General features: G+C 35.2%; 1 pseudogene; it reads left to right on the top strand.

Annotated features, from left to right (window-relative positions):
* The first annotated feature begins 9,032 nt into the window (after positions 1–9,032).
* LOC138158352 (transcription factor E2F6 pseudogene) lies at positions 9,033–10,148 on the top strand (annotated as a pseudogene).
* The last annotated feature ends 3,701 nt before the right edge of the window (positions 10,149–13,849 follow it).

The following is a 13,849-nucleotide window of genomic DNA, read 5'->3' as shown; positions in this document are numbered from 1 at the left end:
TTTTAGAATCATCTTAAACCAATGTATTGCTTAGAAAAGTCTATCAAAGTTGATCACTGCATAGCGTTTCTGTTACTATGCAAAATATTCTACTGGTTCTGCATACTTCACTCAGCATCAATTAATGCAAGTACTTCCTAGTTTTTCTGAAATCTGCTTGCTCAACATTTCTTATAGCACAATAATATTCCATTACATTCACATACCACAACTTATTTAGCCATTTCCTGACTGGCATTCTCTCAATTTCCAATTCTTTGCCACCACAAAAAGAGCTGCTGTAAATAATATTGCATACGTGCGTGATTTTCCCTTTTCTACATATTTAGGATATAAAACTAATAATGGTATTGATGGATCAAAGAGTATGTACAATTTTATAGCTCTTTGGGAGTAGTTCAAAATTTTTTTCTGGAATGGTTAGATAACTTCACAACTCTACCAACAATGCATTAGCATCCCAATTTTACCACATCTTCTTCAGCATTTATTATTTTCCTTTTTTGTCATATTAATCAATCTGTAGTGACCTACTAACTGTAGTACCTCACAGTTAGTTTTATTCATATTTCTCTAGTTAGTAATGATTTAGAAGAAATTGTAAATTTTCTATAAGGATAGGAACTAGACCTATGATTCTGCTGAGTTAGCAAATTCATTTAAGGAAATTCTTTCTACAAATGGTTTCTCCTACCTACTCTATAATTTTTATAGTCTTAGAAAGTTGCCTAGGACACTGAGAATTTAAATGACTCACTGCCAAGATTCACATAGTTAGTATATGTCAGAGACTAGATTTGCCCCAAAATTGTTCATTCTTTAAGTCCAGCTCTCTAGGTTCAATGCATAACTACCTCTCCTCTTTTATGTAAGTTAGTTGATTGATAAGTTGGTTGGTTATTGTCCTTTTTCTTATAGCGGAACAAAATTATATAACTATGTTAAAGTTACAGTGTGTTCAACTATGACTGATGAGATCAATATGAGCTCAAAATGCCCTAGCACAGGTCAAGCACAAATAGTCCACGTGAACATTTCAGATGGAGTCTCTAAATTTGTGCATCTCACATTTCTTTTAAGCTACTTTTAACTACTTCAATTCTAAATTGGCTAAACTTCAATTCTGCTTTGCTCATAGAGCACAACGTCTTCTTTGATGAGGGTTTGCCATGCTGGGCAGTGCCCAGTGTCTTCCATGTCATTGAATCTAAATGAAAGTTCTTCAGAGAAACCTTGAGCTTATCCTTCTATTCCTTCTTCTGACCACCATGTGAGCACTTGCATTGTGTGAGATCTTCATAAAAGGGTCTTTTATGCAAGCATATGTTTGGCATTTGAACAATGTAGTTAGCCAATTAAGTTGAATTCTCTCCAGTTGAGTTTGAATGTTTGACTCTTTTGTTTGAGAAGGAACATCAGTATCTGGTACCTTATCCTTCCAGTGATCTTCAGAATATTCCTAAGACAATTCAGATAGAAGTGATTCAGTTTCCTGACATGGTGTGGTATATTGTCTAGATTTCAAAGTCATACCACAATGAGGTCAGCACAACAGGTCTGCAGACCTTCAATTTGGTAGGCAGTCTAATATCTCTTCCATCCCACACTTTACTTTTCAGTCTCCCAAACCCTGGGCTCACTCTAGCAATGTATGCCTCCACCCTCATCATCAATGTGTACATCCCTGGAAAAAAAAGTCTAGCTCTTACACTTCCCCAGTCACCAATGGAATGAAACAAGACTGTGTATTTGCTCCCGTGATTTTTAGAATGATGTTCATAGCAATGTTGTCAGACAGTTTCAATGCGGACAAACCTAGAATCAGGGTAAGCTAACACACTGCTAGTAAATTATTCAACTTGAAAAAAAGGCTACAAGACAAGAATAAAGTGGAGGGAGAGTCGGTGCATGATTTTTTGCTCACAGATCATTGTGCACTCAATGCAGCCTCAGAAGCTGAGATGCAGCAAAGAATGAGATTCTCTGCAATTTGTGCTAATATTGGTCTATCAACGAATGCCAACAAAACAGGTGCTCCTCCAGTCAGCACAACACAATCAATATGTGGAACCATCAGTTATAGCAACTGTAGAAGTTTTTAATACTGTGGATGAGTTCACCTACCTTTATATAAGCATAGACAAAAGAAGGAACATCCACACAAAATGAAGCCTTATTTCATTTTAATTATGGTGAGATAAAACCATAGGTAGAGCCTGCATATGAAACTATTTCATAAAACAAGTGGTTGAATTCATTAAAAATAACATGAAATATCTTGTTTAACACCCAGCTGAATTGAGTCCACAAAAGTATTTACCAAATAAATAAAATTGTCTGATGCAACCTTTCTTTTTTCTCTCCCCATAGTAAATTGTTTATTCAGATATATTCAAGAACAAGTGTAGACAACTTTTTTCCTTACCCTGAACAATCTAGGGATTTTCCTCTCCCCCTATAATCCTTTCCTCTCTCCCCACCATCACCATCTCTCCCCTCCAAGCTTAACATCTTTGCTAAATATAAAACCTACATCACACCTCCTGCTGTATGATATAGAATGAAGTTTGTTGATTTTAATGAAGAGTGTCATCAGAGACAACTTCTTATTATGAGATGCAGTGTGAATATGTTTATTCCATAAGGAGAAAGAGAGAGAATTTGGAGAAAGTCAGACAGTAAGACTGGCTGGAAGACATACACCAAATAAAAACAATGACAAGATTTTTAAAGTTCGTTAACAAGACAAATTTCTTATTCAAAAATAATATTTTGGGTCATTATCATTCTAAAAACTATGAAAAACCATGAATTGAAGGTAAGGATCTCCATAGAAAGAGCCAAGGAACCAAGGGGTGTCGAATAGTATAGTGGGGGTGGGGTTTTTTTTTGGGGGGGGGGAGAAGAGGAAGAATGAAATCCACTGAATGGATAAGAGAATAAATAGTTGTCCTTTGCTCTGTAGAATGCTTTAGCCTACCACTGGACAAACATGAAACTTAATTTATGAGAACTGTCAATTTGGTACATTTCAGAAGTACTCCATTTGATTTTTTATTAAAAGCATGACATTTATGTATTTCCATAAAACAAACATGGAAATGGAGGGAGAAGAGGCATGGGGGAAAGGAGAAATCAGGGAAATTTTGTGATTTTGGCAATGACTCCAGAGTATTCAGTCTTGCCAAGAATGGAGGATGAGAAAGTTTAATTTTAGATAGCAGGAGTGAGAGAAGGAGATACAGGTGAGATAGAAATGCTGTAACTAAAGAGAAATAGGCAGAAAGAAAGGTATTGTCACCAGTGGTGCTCAAAATGAGCAGAGGCACTGAAGAATATACATACCCCATGCATCATGAACAGGCTACCTGAGGAGAAAGGTAGTGCCCAGCTATCCAACTCCCCCCACATCTTTTTACATAACAAAAGCATTTGCTATTTGGTTAGGAAAATTATTCAAATAGAAAAGAAGTCTTCTAGGAATAGCATAGTTAAGTAGACACTTAATAATTTTTTTAAAGGAGGAGGTAGTTATATGATCAGTAGACAATAGGTACCTAATTGGGCAGGGAATGGAGTTTGGGTTCAGAGGCGATGGGACATTTGTAGTCAATTGTGGGGCCCTAAATAGAATAAAGACTGGTATGGATATAGGGAAAAACAAGGTATTTACATGAATGTTATAAAAGTCATGGTACCAGGGAGATTATTTAAAATGAAAAAAAATGTGGTTAGGTACTTGAAATGAGGAAGGACATCATGGAAAAAAATCTTTCTGCATCTGAATATTACCTACAAATGATGAGAAGTCATCACAGATCGAATGAATTAAGGAGAATTTGTGTAATAGACTCTGAGGAGGGTCAATATGACCTCCATTCCCTCAGTTTAATTCCATTAGAATGAAGTTTTTATTTTAATAAATTTTATCAATATTTCTCTTATATTACAATAATTTTCAGATAAATTTAATACCCTTCTACTATCAATCTCAGTTAGACTTAGCTTGTAACTGGGCAGGGGGGTGGGGAGAGATAAACAAAGATGTTCAACATATTAATCATTTCTGACTGGATATGCTAAATTCCAAACCCATAGTTACCCATCTCTCCAAGTGAAGGAGAGGGTGGTGCATTTCCTTTTCCCTTGCCCAAAGATCAAAATTGGCCCTTATAATTAGACATTGCTGAGATTAATTTCACTGTTCTTTACATTTATATTGTTGTAGTTATTGGTTCAATCTAATTCATTCTGAATGTATTCATAAATCTTTTCCAGTTTCTTCATATTCTTCAAAATAGTAATTCCTCAAGACACAATAATATTATGTTATTTTCCCAAACCATGGTTTATTTAGTTATTGACTACTGGGCACCCATTATTTTTCCCCAGTTCTTTGCTACAAGAAAAAGTGACCTATAAATATCTTCATATCTATGGGACCTTTCTTTTTGTCATAGTATTATAGATCCTCCAATCATAATTGCTAATATTTATATCTCCTTTAAGGTTTGAAAAGTGATTTACAAATGATATATATTTTTTCCTCACAATAACTCTATTATCTTCATTTTATAGGTGAGGAAAATGAGCAAATAGAAGCTAAGTGACTTGTCAATGGTCACTTAGCTGGTAAATGCCTGAAGTCAAATTTGCGTTGAGATCTTGACCCAAGATCTAGCTCTCTATCCACTATGCCTGCTAAATTAAGAAGCATTTCATTCCATGCCCTCTTTTACTGGTGAGAAAACTGAGTCTCTGAGAGTCACATAGGTAATCAACCTTCCTGAGAATCACACAGGAAATCAAGATTTGAATTAATGACTTCTGATGTCTAAGTCAGTACTTTTTCCCATGTGTTGAGCTGCTCTCTGACTTTGAATTCCAAGGAATATATAGGAATTGGTCAGCTGTTGATACCTGAATGCCATCCTGGCTTCCTGGTCAGGAAGAAGTTTCAAAAGCACTTTTTGGCAATAAGGAGCTGCCAGAAGTTTAATAACAAAAATAATAGAAACAACAATACCACAGCAACTGATGTTGTTGGTAAGCATTGACATGAATTATCTCATTAGAACCTCAGAACTCTGTAAGGTAAGATTTCTTTTGGGGGGTGGGGAGTTGGAGGTTGCATCTGGACTTGTGACTTCTTTGCTCTAATGGATTGCAGATGAGCAAGCTCTCCTTACAAAAGCAGATCCCACATGCTCCAAAGTGAAAATTTAGAGTAGAAGTGAGTCAAAGTAATTAGGAAAATAATGCAAAAGCCAGAGAAATGAGCTGAAGCAGGTTTTGTCTGTATAAAGTCTAGACAGACTATATAGGAGTCAGCTAAAACTGGTATGGAATAGAAAGTACTGCATTTTGGATGTTGAAATGGCAAAAGGGTCAATAGCAGACCAATAGCTAACCATTCTGGCAATCAGAAAAAAAACATCACAAAATATGATCAGAAGATACAGGGCAAAAGTTTCTCTGGCCAACTTAAAAAAAAAAAAAACGCATTAGCTTTAACTGGAAAACAACACGATAGAAACTAGTCATAGGCCAACATGTTACCCCATATAGCAAGATAAGGTAAAAATGGGTGCACAATTTAGATACAAATGGTGTAATTCAAAGCAAATTAGGAGAACAAGGAATAGTTTACTGGTCAGATCTATGGGGATGGAAAGAATTTATGACCAAGCAAGAGACAGAGAACATTATGAAATGTAAAATGGACAATTTTGATTACATTAAATTAAAAAAATGCATAAAGAAAACCAATGCAACAAGATTAGAATAGAAGTAGAAAGCTGGGAATTTTTTTTTTTACCAAAGTGTCTCTGATAAAGGAAGGGCTCATTTCTAAAAGAAATATAAAGAAGTATAAGAATAAAAATCATTCCCCAATTAATAAATTGGCAAATAATATTTTTTTAGATGAAGAAATTAAAGCTATCTATAGTCATATGAAAAAATGCTCTAAATCACTATCGATTAGAGAAATGCAAATTAAATCAACTCTTAGGTACCACATCACACCTATCAAATTGGCTAACATGACAAAAAAGGAAAATGACCAATGTTGGGGAGGATGTGGGGGAATTGGAACACTAATGCATTGTTGGTGGAGTTGTAAACAGATCCAACAATTTGGAATTGTACCCAAAGGGTTATAAAACTGTGCATACCACTTGTTCTAGCAATACCACTACTAGGTAAGTATTCCAAAGAGATAATAAAAAAGTGAAAAGGGCCCACATGCACAAAATTATTTATAGCAGCTTTTTATGGTGGACAAGAATTGGAAAGTTAGTGGAATGACTGAACAAGTGGTATATGAAGGTAATGGAATAATATTATTCCACAAGAAATGGTGAACATGTAGATTTCAAAAAAACCTGGAAAGATTTGCATGAACTGATGCTGAGTAAAATTGAGCTGAATCAGGAGAACATTATATGCAGTAATAGCAACATTGTACAAGGACCAGCTTTAGCTCCTTTGAGCAATGCAGTGATCTAAGACAATTCCAAAACACTCATGATAAAAAAATGTTATCCACATCCAGAGAGAGATTTATGGAGTCTGAATGCAGATCAAAGCATACTATTTTCTCTATTTTTTTTCTTTCTTGTTATTTTCTCATTTTGTTTTGATTCTTCTTTTATAACATGACTAATGTGGAAATATGTTTAATATTATTGTATATGTACAGTCTATATCAGATTGCATGTCATCTTGGGGAGGGGGGAAATTTTAGAACTCAAAATCTTATAAAAGTGAATAGTGAAAATTAAAATTAAATGAATAAATTTAATGCAATCAAGTTGTATATATATGCATATGTACATACATATATGCACATCTGTGCACATATATGTGTGTGTATACACACACACACACATATATATATATATATATATTTGTTGTTGTTGTTGAATCATAAGAGATGAGGTACATGGCTTAAGAGGTACTGGTACAATACACTATTCTGAGAACAGAGAGATTTGAGACTACTAGCTCTCCTTGGGCAAAGGCATAGGCCACTGGGACTAGGAAGGGGAAGAGTTTTGTAGGGCAGGGCCAGAATGGGCTAGGGTGATAATCACTGGTTGGTGTTTCTGGCAAGGGGAGCAACCAGTTGCTTCTGTACTGTTTAACAACTTGGTATTTTAATCAACCCTTCTTGCTAACTTAGTGGTAAGTTCATTTCTTACTGAAAGAGTATATGTATGATGAATGCAACAAGGTGTTCATCGTATATAGAATGCTGGACTTGGATTCAGGAAGGCAAGTTCAAATTTTATCTCAAATATTTTCTAGATTTCTAACTTTGGGGAAATAATTAGTTTCTTCATCTGCAAAGTGGGTATTATATTAGTTACTGCCTCACAAGGTTTCTGTAAGGATTAAATTTTGTCATTGTTGTTTTTGTTTATTCATTCATTTATGTCTGATTCTTTGTGATGTCATGGACCATAGGACACCAACTCTTATCCTCCACTGTCTCCTGAAATTTCTCCAAGATAATGCTCATTATTTCCATGACACTATCTATATTCATCTCATCCTCTGCTGCCCACTTCTTTTTTCCCTTCAACTTTTCCCATCATCAAGGTCTTTTCCAGTGAGTCTTGTCTTCTCAATATGTGGCCAAAATATTTAATCTTCAGCTTTCGTATTTGTCCTTCCAATGAGTACTCTGAATTAATTTCCTTAAGTTTTGACTGATTTGGTCTCCTTGCTGTCCAAGGGATCGTCACAAGTCTTTTCCAGTACCACAATTCAAAAAAGGTCAGTTCTGTGGTGTTCAGTTTTCTTCATGATCCAACCCTCAGAGTCAAACATTACTGCTATAAATTCCATAGCTCTAACTATATGTACTTTTGTCTGTATTTGAGAATCAGATAAAATATTACATGTAATCAAAACATTATATAAATTTTATGATTAATATTAACAAAATATACATTTAATTTTCCTGGAGCAAATCTCCTACCCTAGTTATGATTTCAGTCAGACAATATTGTCCTAAATGTTCTCATTGGGAGTATTTAGTAGATGAGTCATTTATTCCAATGGCAGGAAATGATTGTGTATGTTAGGGAAGCGAGGGAGACAGACTGGTATCTCTAAGACTTTGTAGCAGAAGTTAAATCTTCTAAAAGGAGAGAATTCCCAAGCCCAACCAGTCTTCTATCATGACAGATAGAAATTCCCTATTCAGAGAAGCCCTGCTGCTGGCACTACACAGAGACGCCACTGAAATATGTAGCAAAAATGATGCTTATTGCTGCTGGCTGACTTCTCTGTGGCTCTATCTATGAATCTTATCTATAGTATCTCTCCCTGTTAAGTTGTTATTCAGCCTCTCTATTGGAAGTCCTCTGTGACTGCCAGCTTCCCCCCTCATCTCATTCTCCTTCTCACAGGTAGCTCATTGTATCAAAGGCTGAATGACCACTTTGGGGCATATATGTTTCCCGTCTGACTAAGTGGCAGGTTATAAACTCAGAAGATTAGGAAAGCACAGTGATCCAGCTCAGAAGTCTAACAGCTCTCATCCTGCAAGATTCTACTAGGCCCAAGTAAAAGGTCCCTAAATACCATTTCATTTAGGATGAACAACGTTGAGTGATTCGAATGAACTCAGCATAAGATTGTCCATGTAGAAGATGAAGAGGCCTCAAAAATGACTTGGCATAGGCCCTTCATTTAAAAAAAATAAGGAAACAGGAAATCAGATGGACCCTGGCTGTCCCAGAGCTTAGACAGGAGAAGGAGGAGGAAAAAGAGGAGGAGAAGAAATACAAGCAATTTGACACAGCCTGCCCGGAACACTGCTTGGAGCCCCAGAGGCCACCTCATTGAGGGCCCAGGATCTGGACCCTGCTGAGGACAACAAGGAAGCTGGAGTCCATGGGCTGAATCCCCCAGATGCCAGTCCACATAGACAACCTGTTGAAGCACTATGAGTGGCAAAATCTCCTTATGATGTGTCTTTGGATTATTTAACTCATAGATTCTGAGATTATGTAGAGATTATGGAACTCATCAAATCTGCTCCTGGTGGAGTTCTTGATTTAAATGAAATTGCATCAACATTGGGATAATGAAAACAAAGAGTATAAGACATCCTAATATATTAGATGGAATCAACTTCATTCAAAAATATCTATGAACCATATTCTGTAGATTTTATCTGAACTTGGTGATTTGGGATCAAAGGTACCCCAGCAAAAGAAGGTAAGGGATGAACTTACTGATTTATTAACTGCTGGGCTCTCCTTCCCAGCTCCGGCCTTGTCTTACCTTATACCCGGTCTTCGGTCACCCCCACAGAACACCCAAGGACATGGAGGTTGCCAAGCGAGGCTGCTCTTTATTCAGTTACATCTTAACAGTATGGCCATCAGAACAAAGCAGAATGGAACCGTGGTGGGACAGAGAGAGCAGGACAGAGAGAGAGAGAGAGAGCCTCCCCTTGCTTTTTCCCTAATATCCTTATCATTCTTCTTACTGTCACATGCCATGTGGGAGCCAATCGTGCACTCTCCCAAGTGCAGGGCAAAGCAGTATGTGTTAAGAGGAGTCCGTGTTGATAAGGCACGTTCAATGCCACATCGGCCTTTCCCAACCTGGCAAAGTCGGCTCCCACGGCCCTGCGCTCAATGCCATGTCAGCCCTTTCGGCTAGGCAGAGTCGGCCTCCACATCTCCAAGCTCCTGCTCCTCAGAGGTCACGTGCACCCCCTCCAACATCTTGTGACTGCCACAGTGTCTCTCACACTTGTGGCTCTATCAATTAACAGTGGAAAAAAGCTTTGGATGAATTAATTGAAGACTGTGCTCAGCAGCTGTTTAAACTAACAGATGACAAGGAAAATGTAAGGTTAACATATGTGACCTATCAAGATATCCATAGTATTCAAGCTTTACATGAACAGAATGTTATTGCAATCAAGAAGAAACCAAATTGAATTGCCCAATCCTAAAGAAAAGTGTATAACAGTACAGATAAGGAGCACAAAGGGACCTATTGTTTATTTGTGTGGAGTGGAACATGGTAATACAAGTTACAAAGCATTTGAAGAACTGAGCACTACTTTATATGAAAGTAAGTCTACAATTCATACTGATCAAGAAAGAAATCTACTGTAGAGTAAATAAAATAAAAAAAGAAAGCACCTGAAGTGCCTTGAACATTAAAAGTTTGGATGAGTTCAATGCTTTTTTTGTCAAGTTGGCTTAATTACCTTTTTGGTAAGAAATGCTTTTTCAGTTTGGAATTTTAAAAAAAATCACCTGTTGAGGACTTCTGTGCCCAGTATGTTATTAACGTTATGGCCAATACTTTTAGCAGTTCTCTTACATACAGTTAGATTAACTTATTGTGGAAAATGACCCATTTTATAAGCAAATGTGAAAATTTAATTTGGCATTTACTAAAGCGAAACAAGGGCTTTATGTATTAAAAAAAAAACATGAAAAGAATGTTTTAGAGCACAAGTTTGTTGCTACCAAAATATTTGGACTAAATTGAAGAACGCAGTATATCATTAACTTCTTTCCTTGCAATGCAGAATACATACCAAGTGAAATTATGTTTACATCATATGAGTGCTATTTGCATTAGCATGCAGTCAGCTGTTTAAATAATAAAGATGTACACAATAACTCATGACAATTGTAAATCATGTGTAAAATTTAAAAAAAATCATATTTAAAATCATATGTAAAAACAGCAAAAAAAAATATAAATATGAAAAGGAAAACAACAGCAATAATAACAAGGTGATAGCTCTGGCATGGGCTAAGAGTAAGCCTCATCCTGAAAACAAGCCAGCAGTGGGGTGCTGCCCCTAGGACAGGCCAGCAGTGAAGAAGGCTAAAGAGGAAACAGTGCCACTAGTACAAGTCAGCATGGAGGCCCCCTCTGCAATTTAAGTCAACAGAAAGGACCTAAGCCCCAGAACAAGAAGCTTGAAACAGCAGGTGCAGAGACTAATTCTTACATGAAAATTAAAAAAAAAAAAAAGGAAAAAAAAAGAAAAAAAAAAAACAACAAAAAAGAACTTGAACATAGAAAGTTACTATGGTGACAAGGAGGCTCAATGAACAAACTAAGAAGAGGACAAACATTTCAAAATAAATACGTACAAATCTTCAAATAGAAATGTTAATTGGTCTACAGACCCAAAAAATAAAGGCTAGAAGACCTCAAAAAGTATTTTAAAAATCAAATAGGCGAGGTCAAAGAAAAATGGGGAGAATCATGGGGAAAAAGTCAACAGCTTGGTGAAAGAAAAAAATAAAAAAAATATGTGAAAATTCAGCACAGAAAGCAATTACTTAAAAAGTAAAACTGGCTAAAAATCATTACCAAAGAAGAATTCCTTAAAAAGTAGAACTAAGCAAATGTAAAAGGAGGCACAAAAATTCACTGAAGAAAATAATTCCTTAAAAATTAAAATTGAGCAAGTGGAAACTAATGATTCTATCAAACACCAAGAACCAATCAAGCAAGATTAAAAGAATGGAAATAGAAGAAAATATAAACTACCTCATTGGAAAAACAACTGACCTGAAAAATTAGATCTATTAGAGATAATTTAAGAATCATTTGACTACCTGAAAACCTTGGGAAAAAAAAGAGCCTGGACTTGATATTCCAAGAGATTATCAAGAAAAACTGCTCTGATACCCTAGAACCAGAGGGCAAAATAAAAATGGAAAGAATCCAGTGATTCAATACATGCAGAAAAAGTCTGTGACAAATAAACAACTATTCCCATTAAAAATACCAGAGAGGACAGGACTAAGTGGAAATTCCCTTAAAATGATAAGTAGAATCTATCTAAAACCTTCAGCAAGTGTTATTTGTAATGGGGTAAGCTAGACATCTCCCCAGTAAGATTAGAGGTAAAGCAAGAATCCCCATTATCACACTATTATTCAATATTCTAATAGAAATTCTAGCTATTACAATGAGAAGAAAAAGAAATTGAAGCAAATAGCATGGGCCATGAGGAATTAAAACCGTCACTCTTTGCAGATGATATGATGATCTACTGAAAGAATCAATTAAAAACTACTCAAAATAATTAAGAACTTTAGCAAAGTTAATCATAACTCATCAGCATTTCTGCAAATTACCAACAAAATCCAATAGCAAGAAATAGAAAAAGTCCATTTAAAATACCTGCTGACAATATAAAATACTTGACAGTCTACCTACCAAGACAAACTAAGAACATAATGATGAGCAATTGTGAAAAAAATAAATTCAGATATAACTGAAGAAATATTAATTGCTCATGGGGAGACTGAAGTAATATAACAGAAGTAAAAGTTTTACTAAAATTAATCTACTTTTTCAGAGCCATACCTATTAAGCTACCGATTTTTATAGAGTTAGAAAAAATAATAACAAAATTCATCAGGAAGAACAAAAAATCCAGGATATCAAGGAATAGATTAAAAAATGAAGGAAGTACCATAGCAATAAATGAGCTCAAACTGCTTTACAAAGTGATAATTATCAAAATAATCTCATATAGGCTAAAAAATACAGTGGTGTGTCAGTTGAATAGATTAGATGAAAACTACATTACAATATATTTACTGCAGTAAACAGCCATGTAATTTAGTGTTTGATAAACCTAAAGATCCAAGATTTTGGGGACAGAAATTAATAATTTAACCAAAGCCTGCTGGGAAAACTGGTAAAGAGAATGGCAGAAAGTAGGTTTAGAGGAACATCTTATACCATATAGCAAAATAAGGTCAAAATGGATTCATGATTTATACATAAAGTGTGATATAAGCAATTTAGGGGAACATGGAACAATTTACCCTTAAGATCTATGGAAAAAAGAAGAATTTATGACTAAAAAAGAGAGTGTTACAAAATGTTAACAGAATAATTTTGATTCTATAAAATTAAAAATTTTTGCACAAACAAAATCAATGCGACCAAAATTAAAGTTAAAACAGGAAACCGAAAATTTTACAGCAAGTGACTCTGATAAAGGTTTTATTTCTAAAATATAGAGAATTGATTCAAATTATTTTAGAATGCCAGTTATTCCTTAATTGATAAATGGTCAAGTGATATGAACAGGAAATTTTCAGACAAAGGAATTAAAGCTACCTATAGTCATATAAAATGTGTTAAATCAATATTGATGAGAGAAATGCATTTTAAAATAACTCTGAGGTACCATCTCCAACCCACCAAATTGGTTAATATGACAAAAAAAGAGAATGATCAATGTTGGAGAGGATGTGGGAAAACTGAGGCTCCAAACTAATCTAGCTATTCTAGAGAGCAATTTGGAACCATGCCCAAGAGCTATAAAACTATACATATTCTTTGATGCCTTAATGCCATGAGTAGGGCTATTTCCCAAAGAAATTTACAAAAGTGAAAAAAAAACTATTTGTACAAAAAATTCTATAGTAGTTCTTTTTCTTTGGTGGCTAAGAATTGGAAATTGAGGGGATCCCAATGTGTAAACAACTCATGGTACATGATTGCTATGAAATATTAGTGTGCTATAAGAAATGACAAGTAGGATGATTTCAGAGAAACCTAGAAAGACTAATACAAATTAAGTGAGCAGAACCAGGAGAACATTTACACAGCAATAACAATGTTGTATGATTAACAACTGTGAATGACTTAGCTCTTCTCAGCAATATAATGATCTAAGACAATTCCAAAGTTCTCATGATGAAAAATACTATTCACCTTCAAAGAAAGAACTGTTATCAGCTGAATACTGACTGAATCATACTCTTTTTCTCTTTCTTTCTTTTTTGTTTTTCCTCCTTTCTTTTTTCTTCCTATCCTTTTTCCT

Source organism: Petaurus breviceps, unplaced genomic scaffold (genome assembly GCF_028583685.1).
Source record: "Petaurus breviceps papuanus isolate PSGF00001 unplaced genomic scaffold, PetGlider_PUasm1.0 174, whole genome shotgun sequence".
Lineage (NCBI taxonomy): Eukaryota > Metazoa > Chordata > Mammalia > Diprotodontia > Petauridae > Petaurus > Petaurus breviceps.
This window is presented reverse-complemented; position numbering and strand designations above follow the sequence as displayed.